The 12,476-nt window shown below is 46.4% G+C and overlaps 1 protein-coding gene across 1 annotated transcript in view; it reads left to right on the top strand.

Annotated features, from left to right (window-relative positions):
* The first annotated feature begins 153 nt into the window (after window positions 1-153).
* Window positions 154-12,476, top strand: part of ERF (ETS2 repressor factor) — a 33,495-nt gene continuing 21,172 nt past the window's right edge. The window contains exon 1 of the mRNA XM_078869945.1: window positions 154-259. The gene's annotated coding sequence lies outside the window, so the exon portion shown is untranslated. The remainder of the gene's footprint in view (window positions 260-12,476) is intronic.

The raw sequence follows: 12,476 nt of genomic DNA, 5'->3' as shown, positions 1-12,476 counted from the left end.
TTAACAGTGAGGGGCGGGGCTCACTGTGCGGTGGGTTCTATGGTAGAATATTCGTAGGTATTTTCCGGTAAAGTCACGTAGGTAAAAAATTAAAATTAATAAAAGTAAAATAAAAAATAAAATAAAAATCACGTTTCAGAGGCAACACAAGCTTCCGTCTTTAGGTGGAACAGTCACAGCACGATAGCTGTATCAAGTGAGAGAAATTCCAAGAAACCCGTATTTTTATATATACTGGTTGAGGGTGGGAGGAGCCAAGGTAGGCCCTGAATATTATTTTTGTGAGGTTCGGTGCGGCTGAAGCACGCTGTTAGGAATGAGCCTTTGTTGTGTAGACTAGGTGCGGATGATGTAAAGGTGCATGTGAAAGGGACTGAGCCTTTTTGTTATGTAGAGATGATGCGGCTGAAATCGCTGCCAGGAAATGAGTCTTTGTTGTGTAGAATGGTTGACTGGGCCTATTGTTATGTAGAGGTGGTGCGGCTGAAATCGCTGCCAGGAATGCTCCAACTATGTGTAGTTAAATCCTTGTTGCATGGTTAATAACGTCTTTGCAATGATTAGTAAGTTTGGTAGAAGGCGTGGTCAATATGGACTAGGCGGGGCTACAGTGAAGTGGGCGGTGGAGTGGGCGTGGTCGTTGTTGAGGGGCGGGGTGAATAGGCGTGGTCACGCATCAGAGAGGGTGGGGGGGTCTCAACGCGCGCATGCGCACTGGTGTAGTCGTGTGGCTCGTGGGCCAGACTCGGTCTGAGACTTCATTTGGAAACGTCTCGGAGGCCACGTGACGATGCCTCCCGTCTCCAAACTGCCCGCAAAGTGGCGATGTTTATCCATCACCGCAAATCGTCTCATATGTTTTTGAAAGCTTTAAGTCAAGATTTAATATTTTTCAAGTTTAATACTCAAAAGGCCCCATGATGTAAAGTACAGGCTCCAACTCTTATCCACACCATCTCTCTGGACTATGTGGTGTAAAGAAGGACCATTGCCCCGACACGTCATCTATCAAATTGTTCCTTCTAAGGCTCCTCCTTCCTCCTTGTTTGTCCATCAAAGGTTGATGATGAACATGACACGCTTCGTTGGGATGAGTCTGGGGTACGGTGAGCGCTCAATGCGCTGAAGAGGCTAATCTGAGCCCAGAACAAGTTCAAGTTCATGTATTAGGTATAACCCTGTGAGCCATTCGGCTCTTGAATCAGGTGCAACCGCAACAAACAAAAAAATGAACAATACAACATCTTAAAGTGATTATGTGCAAACAGAAATCCAAGAAAAGAGCAAAATATTGCAGAAAAAGCACCGTACACCAACGCTGTGTGCAAAAATCCCAGTGGGATGCAAGTCAAACAACAACAACAACCACAAGACAACTTAGATTAAGGCCATCAGTCTAACTCTGTACCAGAGGTGTGGACTCGAGTCATGTGACTTGGACTCGAGTCAGACTCGAGTCATGAATTTGATGACTTGCGACTCGACTTGGACTTGCATAACAATGACTTTGTCCCACCTCTGCTCTGTACTACATCAAACAAACATGGCCAAACCAAATTTTTTTTCGAAAATCACCAAAATAAAGCCATAAAAGCAATGAAACAGTGATCATAGGAACTGTGACCGAATTTTCACAATAAACGACGTAAAGAACATGTACCACCAAACTCTGCAGCCATAGCTGGCTGCATGAGTCACTCCACAACAGCAGGAGCATCAGTCGGAGTATCAAGAACACTCGACACTCTCACACTCGACACGATGCCTTGGTAGCAGCCTGCCGGCGGACGGGTCTCTTGATACGGGCCTTGCTATTGTCTCTTCACCACAGCATGTTTGGTCCTGCTGGTTTCAGAGGTGGTAGCGCCATCCCAGATGAGATTTCGCCAGGTCGGACGATCCTGAGCAAGGCTTTCCCATGACTGTTGATCTGTATTCAAGCTTTTCAGGGAAGCCTTTGGGGAGTCTTCGTGCTTGCTTCCCATTCTTCAGCTCTCCAAAGAAGATCTGCTGCGGGAGACAAGTGGTAGGCATTCTGGTCACATGGCCGGCCCATCTGAGCTGTGCTTTCATAAGGTGTGTGGGAATGATCTTCTTGGTTCTTACGGTAAAGTCACGAGGAAGGGAAATAATAAAATAATAAAAAATAAAACATAATAAAATACAATTCTCACGACGTTTCTTCAGACGCTTCAGACGCTGTCTTTCCGACAGACCTGTTCTTCACCTGAGGACGGCTGCTTGCGCTGTGGCCGAAACGTCGTGAGAATTGTATTCTATAATGTTTTATTTTTATTATTTTATTATTTCCCTTCTACGTGACTTTACCGAAAGAACCAAGAAGATGAATCCCTGCAGTCACGAAAGCTTTAAATTGTGTGGGAATGCTCGGCATGTCAGCACGGCTGAGGACTTCAGTGTCTGGCATGTTGTCCTGCCACTTCATCCGTGGGAGCTTCCTCAAATATTTTAGGGGGAAGTGATTTGAGTTTCCTGGCATGGTGTTGGTATACTGTCCAGGTTGTGCAGCCATAAGTTAGAGTTGGTCGTATGACTGCCTGGTAAGCCTTCAGTTTAGTGGCCAGCTTGATGGATGTCCTTTCCCTCACTGAATCTCGCAGACGGTCAAAGGCTGCGCTAGCATTGGCGATCCTGATGTTTATTTCATCGTTAATGTGAACAACACGTGACAAAGTGCCACCAAGGTAGGTAGGTGAACGTGTCTACAGCTGATAGTTTCTGACCTTTCACAGAGATAGTTGGGTCCACATAAGAATTACCTTGGGCAGGTTGGTCCATGACTTCAGTCTTCTTTGTACTGGTTGTGAAGCCAAAGTTGTCGCAGGCAGCTGAGAACTGGACCATGAGGGTCTGCAGGTCGGCATGTGAGCCAGCAGCTAATGTGCAGTCATCTGGAGCTTCAGGGTCATCAAACGGTCGTCCATACACCTTGGGCAAGCTTGACGGTTAACCAGATTAGATTTTACTGCAAAACCAACACCAGCGTTCCGTCTCTCTTTTCCACGCCAACTCCCAAATAAGGTGTGACCGGCTGCAACTTCTGCAATCTGTCCCGTGTCAGCTAGCCGGGTCTCACTTAGGGCAGCAATGTCCATTTTGTATCTGGAAAGTTCTCTGCCGATAAGAGCGGTACGTCTCTCAGGTCTGTTTGGTCCAGCTTTGTCCATAAGTCTGCGCACATTCCAAGCTCCACTATTAAGCGGTGTGCCTTTGATTTTCTTTAGTCGACCGCTGACGCGGGATCCCTTCCAGCTGTGGTAGGCTGGCCAGGGTAATGTGAAGCAGACAATGTTTAGGGCATCTTTTCTAGCCCCTTCCTCGTGCTGGGGAGGTGAGCAGTGTGATCCTGATTAGGGCTGCTCAGATGCTCAGGCTGCTGCCGAGTTCCACTGCCACTTCAGTCTAATGAAAAGTGACCCGATAACCTGAGCCTGCCCGTGTGTGGGTCCCCGGCTACAGCTCACAGTGCATACACGCCTGCTGCTTCGGCGTTCATCCCTCGCCACAGGACTTTGGATGACGATGTCATGAATTCTAGATTTGAAGCTTTCGTGACTGCAAGGATTCATATTCTTGGGTTTTTTCGGTAAAGTCACGTAGGTAAAAAAATAATTGATAAAAGTAAAATAAAAATTAAATAAAAAATAATGATACAGCGAGCGTGCTGTGACGGTTCCACCTCACGACGGAGGCTTGTGTTGCCTCCGAAACGTCGTGATTTTTATTTTATTAAAATTTTACTTTTGTTAATTTTAATTTTTACGTGACTTTACTGAAAAAACCCAAGAAGATGTCATGAATTGCGCTTTGAATTGGATTTAAGTGAAGGAGAGTTGTACAATCTTGATTTGAAGCTTTCGTGACTGAAGGAATCCATATTCTTTGGTTCTTTCGGTAAAGTCACGTGGGTATAAAATACAATTAGAGTTGCACAGCTTCGACCTCACTCTCTCGTCCAAACTCATCTGTATCCAGTGGCAATATTATGTCTAGACGGTTGAAGATGATGCTGGATGCAGTGGATGGTTTGAGGAGACCTTCTGATGGTATTTCCTCCACCAAGGGTTCCACAGACCCAACTCGGATACTAAGTTTGCCGGGTTATTTAACCGCCGCTCAGGGTTCGGCGTTGGCAGCTGCTGACTACCAACTCACCGGGTGCAAGATGGAAAGAACCTGGTATGAGCCTACGGGAGCAGCTCGGTGTTCCCAGCAGACTGACTGAACACCCAGCTGGCCAGACACAATAAGGCTACAGTGTTATTGAAAAATGTGTTGAGTTATTTTGTTATTTATTCTTGCGTACCACTGTCAACGCAGTATCACCAAATTATTAGATTAACTTTCAGAATTTAGTACGCCCAGCCACATGCCACTGCATGACAGAAGCAAATGAAGTGCCTTCATGTGCAGCCCGCCAAAGTTATTTTAAAGGCCTATTCGTCCCTTGGAAAAAGGTTCGCTATTCCTAGCCTATTTAAATCCATAACTCTATAACCAAGGCTCTCCATAAACCATATCACACCATCAGGCCAATGCTGTGTGTTGCCAATGAGTGGTAAATTATGGATGTTGATTGCCAGCCACGGCTAACATCAGTGACAGGTGATATCTGAAGCAGGTCTTCACCAACCGGCACTGACCAACGTGGCGAAGTATGGTCAAATGACCTCTATCCCACGACATCTAAGAGTGCTGTGCATCAATTCAATGTACAGTATATGAATGCACAACACCTAGAATACAGGACATTTAGGGTCACATGGTCATGCAGTGGTGACACTTGTGTCACACAGAAAGAGATCCCTGGGTTCGATTCCCTGCTGGGGCACCTTAGTATGTGTAGTTTGTGTGTTCTCCCACTGTTCTGCGTGAGTTTCCTCTAGGTTCTCAAGTTTCCTCCCATTGCTAAAAAACAACAACATACAATGGAACTGGAATTGGCCAAATATCCCAATGTTGAAAAAAAAAATACTCAATTTGAATTTCACCTAGCACCAACATCACCCTCCTCACTGCAAAACAAAACTTGGCAGGACCTTCATGAAAACAAGTCTACAGACTCAGTGGGGCTTTCCTGGATAATCATAATACTGTAATAATAACATGAACACAGCAATATATCATGGGAAATATAATGAAAATTCATAACAGCTTAAGTACCGCACCTTCCGCTCAACGCACTCTGCTGGTGGGGATCCCTCGAGATTCCCAGGGTCTGAGTGAAGCCTCCTGGCACTCGTGTTTTTGTGTCTGTGGCTCCTACCCTGTGGTACTCTCTCCCTCGTAATGTACGAGAGCAAGGGCTCGTCCGTGACAGTATTCAAATCTGCACTCGAGACACCTTTTAGCTGTCAATTTTCCCGAGATTGAATTTGTGTAGGATAGCTGATAGATATTATATCTTAAACGTGTTGTATATCTCTGGTTTTATGTTTGTGTACGAGCAGTTTCATTCACTTTGTGAATTTTAGATATGAATATTTATCTAACAATTAATTTTGGATGAAGACCAATTAGTGATGCACCCAAGGGGTGGGTATCCAATAAACATTTACATGTATTCAAACTACACTCTACGATGAAAGTGGAAAACTGCTTCCACAATGAGAACAGGTCACATTTCACGGGGACCGACCTCGCCAATTGGGTCAGCTGGACCTGTCATGGCTCCAGCACTGGACAGCTGCCTATAGTGATAGTTTGGTACTGACATCAGTGACTGGAGCTCCGTGCCTCCAATGATGCCCCGTGCATATAATGATGCCGAGGTCACGGAAGGTCAGGGCTATAACAGGGCCTGCTCTGAGGCCCCTAGTGAAAGGAGAAGCACAACTGCTGCCGATCACATGTGAACGGTACGCCTTGTGCTAGCACTTAGTGCATCATGGCCTTTCTCGGAAAAATAAAATATTCTATGACATTCGCAGTTCTGTACAATATCTTATTGATCGCCCAGTGGGGTGCTTTAACCGTTATAGATTCAGAATATCATGTGACACAGTTGTTTTTGCTCGATTTCTATTTGGGTCATTGCTGTAGTTTGTTTTGCTTTTGTCGTTTTGGTGAACCAGGTCACTTTTGCAAATGAGAATATTCTAGTTTCTTGGGGTTTCACCTGGTTAAACAAGTAAACTTTACCCGCGCTATCGGTGTGTGAGGCAGAGACGCCTCTAAAAATGTTAGGCCATTGATGTCCTCGACCAATTTTTTTTTATTTTTCGAGAATGTAACATTAAATAAATAATTCATTCATGGTGGGAGTGGTAGCGCAGTGCTTATGGAGCTGCGTTATGAACTCGGCACAGTGGAGAGCACAGTTGGTGCATCTGCCAGCCATCTCAGTCAACCCATGGCACCTGGGTCTGTTCCGTGACCTCCTGTCAGCCTCAAAGTGCACCTAGCAAAGCAGAAGCGCCGTGGTGACTTCACCGGCAGTCAATGGTGAACGGCGGTTGTTGGTGCAACATGGTTGACATGGTCCCTGGTGCATGGAAGGAAATGGAGTACCCTGTACAATTTCTCCCAGTTTATTCGTAGCCCAGGAGCCTGGCTCCCATGGTTGGAGGGCCCTGGTGGAGTTGAACCGCCCATGTCCTCGATAGCTTCACCTCTGTGAGGTAACCTCTGAACACTGCGTGACTAGATGTGCCGTTGAGTCGAGTGCGGGCTGTGGGGTCGTGGCATTGTAGCGAGTGGTCAAACTGAAGAGCGGAGGTGGGGGTTAGTGAGAGGTACTACTGTCTGGTTGATAGGTTTAGGGTCACCGTGAGGGTGAGTGACTGATGGAGAGGGCGGGGATCAGCGGGAGGGACAGTTCTAATGGCTAGTTGGCGGGTTTGTCAGGGACAGAGGGTAGAGTTGGATCGGATTTACTCGCAAAAAAGTTCCCTTCTCAAAGCTACTACACCCCTCCCCCCTCTTCCCCAATCACAACAAAGTGTTCCTTTCAGTTTTTTTTGCCGCGTGCCATTTCTGGAGCTGACATCAACACACACACAGACAGGCAAATGGGGTCACTTTGACCCTCAAGCCTGGAGTCCCCGCGATCCCTGTTATGCTTCTTCTGCAAACCCCCAGGCCCCCCCCCAGCCCCCCACAACATGGACAAGGGGTACAAGCCACGAGTGCTGCACTTCACCCTGTGTTAAATTACCCAATCGAGATGTTCACAGCACTTATTGCCCCCGTAATGGCAAAATAATAACCCAAAGGTGCAGTCACCTTGTGCCCAAAGGGACACAGATACCACGGGGGGGGGGCTTTCAAACTAAAGCGCTCCGTGATGTCACCGATTGGAAGGGCACTATCACATTAAACGAAATAATTGTCAATCATAGTTGAAGATTATTTATTTTCGCAGCACGCTAAGTACTGCGCCACCGTTCCACATACCTGTTTAATTTAAAGGCCCAGAATTTGCTTGCCTTAAAAAATGCTGCTGGAAATTATGCATACCCAAAAGTTATGTGTAGCTGATGTGTTTTGTAAAAATACCTTAATTTGTTTTTAAGGAACTCAATAGCACTGCCTTCAGATTAAAAAAAAATAGACGACTATGTGGAGACATTGCTTGTTATTTATATTCTCCACAACGACCCGAACTATTATTTTGAGTTGTGTATATAAACCCCGTGTTGAATATGGGGGTCAATGAGCGGCTCAGTCCCACACTGATAGCACAGGTATTCAATGATAACGCTCCAGAATCACGCGTGCCTCTCCGTGCCAAGATCCGGGCAGCACGACTGGAGATCATCCGAACATCACAGCCTGGCACCGGCCAACTCACCTCCTGCCTGCGACCAATAGGCGAACGAGTTCCAATCTCCCCATGGGGGAGACCGGGTGAGCAGCAGACGGAGAGGGCATCAGTGTGGTGAGGCAGCTTGCTGTGCAAACTCGGCTGTGCAAACACACTGTTCTTCTCACGGACGGAATCTTTATTTCACAGAATCAAAATCTTTATTTAAGGCTGGAGTAATCCGATGAGCTATGGAGCTCTATTTCACAGATGAACCGATGTCATCACCAGCATACGTAACAGGCGTTATTGTAAATCCACTGCTGGATGACGTCCTCTCCACGCCTTGCTGAGGACCGTGAGGGATATGTGACAAGTGTGCGGCTGGGTGACGGTGTGGGCAAGAGCAGAACAAGGTTTGCTTGCTCCACTGCCCTCTTGCTGCCCACGACGGCTTCTGAGACCTGACGAGAGGAATGCTCCCCGTGTCGGATGCGAAGCAGATTTGAGCCTTGTTAAGCATGGGTGGAAAAAACACGATTTTTCCAGCGGCAGGCATCGGGTTTTTTCTTTAAAACAATTAAACCCGATTTCGGGGAATTAAAACCTGGTTTAATGAATACGAAACTCTGATAGGCTTAGGCTGCTTCCTCGTCGGTGCTGCTATCGTACTCGGGGCCATCGGGCACGGGGTAGTCGTAGAATGCGGCGGGCAGGTTGGTCTTGATGAACACGAGCTTCTCCTCCACAATCGTGGGCGCCAGTGAGTTCCTTAGCTTGGAATGGATGAAGCCCATCGTTGATAAGTTGGCGAAGTGCGGTTCTGCAATTAGAATCAATTAAACCTGATTTCTCCCAGTCTCAGATGATCGGGTTTAATATAAAAAGACAATTAAACCCGATTGTAAAAAACCCGACTGTGCCACCCTTGTTTTTAAGTGCGTGGATGGACGACCACACAATGCACACCCAGGTTGCCGTGAGCAACTGCGTGGTCGTGCCCTGCGTTGGGCAGCCAGAGGTGCAGCACAACTAATCCATTGTTGCACTGCACTTCTATGCTCGCGCGTCTTTGCTGATGCCCCTGGACTGGCTTCACCAACACGCACTGAGAAACGCGTCGGATCACTGTGAATAACCCTCACGCGATCCGCACGGCGTGGGGTGGCACTCATCCAGCAGTGGATGTCCACTAAAGCAATGGACCCTGGGCCGACGGTGATACGACGATTGGTTCCAAAACCATGATGTTGACTCAACGTTGGCATGTTTACTGGGTTGATAACAGGGCTGGTACGGTATAGACTGCACTATACATTTTGACCACAATATTTTCCATCCGATAGTCTGCACAATGTTCAACTCGTGTTTCTCACTTCAACATTCACCGGGCTGGTATTTCCCACGTGTGCACTCGTTTACTTTACTGTGGGTGGCTGTGCGTGTGCGTGGAGCGGTGGCGCAGTGGGTCTGCACACTCTGCTGTGAATCCGACTACCAGAGTGCAAGTCTCGGCCACGGCGAACATCAGTGGCGAATAATTATATTAAACCGGGGTTTACCTGCCCTCATTCCACAACCTCCACTGACCAGTATGGTGAAATATGATCAATCAACCTCCACTGACCAGTATGGTTAAAAATGGTCAAACAACCTCCACTGACCAGTATGGTGAAATATGGTCAAACAACCTCCACTGACCAGTATGGTGAAATATGGTCAATCAACCTCCACTGACCAGTATGGTGAAATATGGTCAATCAACCTCCACTGACCAGTATGGTGAAATATGGTCAATCAACCTCCACTGACCAGTATGGTGAAATATGGCCAAACAACCTCCACTGACCAGTATGGTGAAATATGGTCAAACAACCCCCGCGACCGACATCGCTTGGGGAGGCCTTTCCCAGTCAACATGCAACGTTGATCTAACGTCAACCAACGTTCGCTCAACGTTTCATTGTTTACTGGGCTTATCCAGCAGTAAATTGTTCAAGGAAAATACTGTAAATTACATCATAATAATTTATAATGATAAATATAAATTTTATAATGGGGGGTGGGGGATGGAATATTATTTTGTGAAAGGAAAAATGTGGGCAGGCATTTAAATGTATGGAAAACCAACGTGTCGTTCCTGTATTCACTCGAGTTCTTTGTAATCTTAAGCATGAAGGAATCCCATTACAGATCGGGTAATCACGCCTGTATATCAGTGAGGGCAAACGTGCTCACGAAACTTCACGACGGCCAGTGGTGCCACGTGAACACGCAAACAATGCCTCACGTCACGGCCGGCAGATTTTCATTTGGCTTTTCTGCAAATACGTGCGTGGCTGCGAAACCGAGCAAATATTGCCAGCTCCTCCGAGTTGTTGACGTCTCGTATCGGCCTCCCTCCTGCATCCATCCCTCCTCCCTCCCTCTCATTCTTCCGGTCGCCCTCGTGCGTCATGTAGGTGACGCGTGGGAGTTGCCGACTGGCCCACTCACTGATGTAACACCACCAACACACAAGCAACTGGCAGCATTGATTGTAATTCACGTCCGCTTCCCCGCACACGGCAGAGCCCTACACCTCTCGCCCTGGTTTCTCGTCATTAATACTCACTGTTGCAGTACTTATGACTGCCCCGGAGGAAGATTCGTATATTTGTGTTGCAGTTTTCTTGCGTATGATGGCATAAACAGCGGTAATGTTCACGAGCTAAATGCCAATGTTGAGGTTGGCAGCCACGACGAGAGAGCTTCAGGAGAGAGTTGCCGACGTTTTGCTCTTCCATCTCCTCCGTTGAAGGAGCGCAGAATACAGTGGTTTACCCATGCGGTCCATGTGGTTGATTTTCATGGTCACAATCGCACTTCTTTGGCTTGTCTTTCATTTTCCACTCTTGATTTATATTATTATGTTTACTTACCCCAGGAAAATCTCACTGATGAGTCAGGAGGGTCCTGCCAGGTTTTCGCAGTAGGGGGTGATGGCCGCTGTGTATATTCCGATTGAGTAATTTGCGGTGTAATGTTTAACATTTGGTAGATTTGGATCATGATGAGTCGAGTTGGTGGAAGTACTGCTTCAGTCTGTAGCCACTGGCGTCGGCTTGAGTCTCGACTATCGGATGCTGAGCCCCCGTCCTTAAACTTAGACGCTTCATTTGATATGCAAATTGTCTGCAACAGTTGGAGGGGGATGGACAAAATGAAAAAAAAAGCACGTCCCAGCCCTTCTTCATATACACAACACACATGTATCGTTACTCACTGTTGAGTGTATAACATTCTTTACTCAGGCAGCATTTTATTTTAGCCAAAGTCTTGTCCACAATAGCAACAACTACCTGTGGAATTTCAGTCAAGTTTTACTTTATGGTTTTTCTTAAGCTATTCTCTTGGTATGGTCGTTGACCGAACCAGTAAAACATTTAGCCCATTTTTATTTGTGTGAAATAATGTAATAAGTATTTCGCCTAGAAAATCCCTTGAGCCGGAACATCTCGCTTTGTGAGTGTCCACTCTTAGTTATTAAATGTTGGTGTGAGGAACGCATAATCTCCCCGCCGACCATTGTTATCAGGTCTGGCCATCAAGTGAACTCACGATGATTATTATTATTTTAAATATACGTAAATTATGCACTCTAGCCAATTACCATTGGAATTTCATCATAAAGGTCGTGTGGCTGATGGGATGTGTTACATTTTTACGCAGAGGGAACAGATTTCTGCAGGTGTAATGACTGCTTATCGATGTTGTTACTTAAAGTCGTGCCTACCACGTCACTGGCGGTTAGTCCAGTTCATTGTCGGGCGTCGTGAAATTCGTCCACTGACAGCCATCGTTGGCTAAAAAGAACCACTTTGTTGACAGATATTGTCATCACGAATTTTCGTGCAACAAAATGAACACTGGGAAAGCTTGTGAAGCCCCGAAGACGCACCGCACACGAATTTCTCGGTATTATTTTGCACCCGTGGTCAGCACTGTGCTGCAAGAGGCAGACAATTGCAGAGCAATGGGCGTGACGTGGCCTAGAATACGAGGGTGAATCATCCGCGCACATTCAGAATGCAGTTTGCTCTGAGTCATCATCGCCCATTGTCTATCCGCTACTGGATGACGCCATCCCCATGTTGTCGTCCATCCCGTGTGGTTTCCGCGCTGCTTTTCCATCCATCTCACTCCTGCCCGTAAATGAACTGATTTCAGTGCTCCATCTCCACGGCTGTCGGTCCCATGGATGCATTTTCTTTGGCTTTATAGTGCTGCAAATCGGTGGTGGTGGTGCTTATCCCATTGGGAACCCTCAGCGAATTTATAATATGGAGGTCTCCCCTGTCAATTTACACAATCATCCTCAGATTGTGGAAGAGATATAGATCAGAGATATAGATGCAGTGAAATAAGATAATGTAGAAAAAAGTATAAATGTAGTTAGATGAGATGTGCAGACAAGATTGAGTTGTGATTCATTTGGGATGTATGTTAATTCTGTTGTATTTATTAGGATTTCAAGTTGAGCTAATTTTTCATGCACCCCCATTTTTTTGCGATGAATCCGGGGTCCCTTGAGTTAATTTGGGCCCTAAGATGTTGTTTGGTTTGCTTACTTATGCATAGCATAGCCACTGCATAAGTCACAGCCATTTACCACAGCCCACCAGTTACTCAAACATTCACGAGTTGTCGTGGAGAATATAAGTAACAAAAA

This window comes from Lampetra fluviatilis, chromosome 29, assembly GCF_964198595.1.
Source record: "Lampetra fluviatilis chromosome 29, kcLamFluv1.1, whole genome shotgun sequence".
Taxonomy (NCBI): Eukaryota; Metazoa; Chordata; class Hyperoartia; order Petromyzontiformes; family Petromyzontidae; genus Lampetra; species Lampetra fluviatilis.
This window is presented reverse-complemented; position numbering and strand designations above follow the sequence as displayed.